We start from the raw sequence: 559 nt of genomic DNA on the forward strand, positions 1-559 counted from the left end.
ATGTTACACACTGGACCTTACCTTATTTACATGCCTGGCTGTAGCAATGATGCAATGCCACACTGACAGTGTGGAAATGCTCTGTCAGGTGGATGCCTGCCAATACGAGTGAATCAGCATGTCTTATTTGTTTTACACCGCCTCTGTGATGTCAGAGTGACGCCCAATAAAGCTTCCTCCATCTCTCCTGCGTCAAACCAGCATCCTAGAGATTCCAGTGCTGCTCTTCGACAGTCTAATAACTGAACTACTGACGAGGTTAACTTGAGTTATTCACTATACACCACCAGTCAACAGTTGCACTGTGCTGAGAGAAGATACACCTGTTTCTGATGGTGTGTACGTAAAGCAGCTGTTAAAGTGCTGTTCCTGCAGCGGTGGGACAGTTTAATCTCGAGATTTCCCCTCTTTAGTTAAGAAAAAAGACGATGTCCAGAGAATGTTAACTCGCTTTCCATAAAGATACAAGACCTTGTAAATAATATCATATTCATGTAATAGCTCATCCTTCTGATATTCATACATACATTCTTCTCTCTGCAGTAAACAATTGCAATAC

This window comes from Morone saxatilis, unplaced genomic scaffold, assembly GCF_004916995.1.
Source record: "Morone saxatilis isolate NCDOM2014 unplaced genomic scaffold, NCSU_SB_2.0 Contig23, whole genome shotgun sequence".
Classification (NCBI taxonomy): domain Eukaryota; kingdom Metazoa; phylum Chordata; class Actinopteri; family Moronidae; genus Morone; species Morone saxatilis.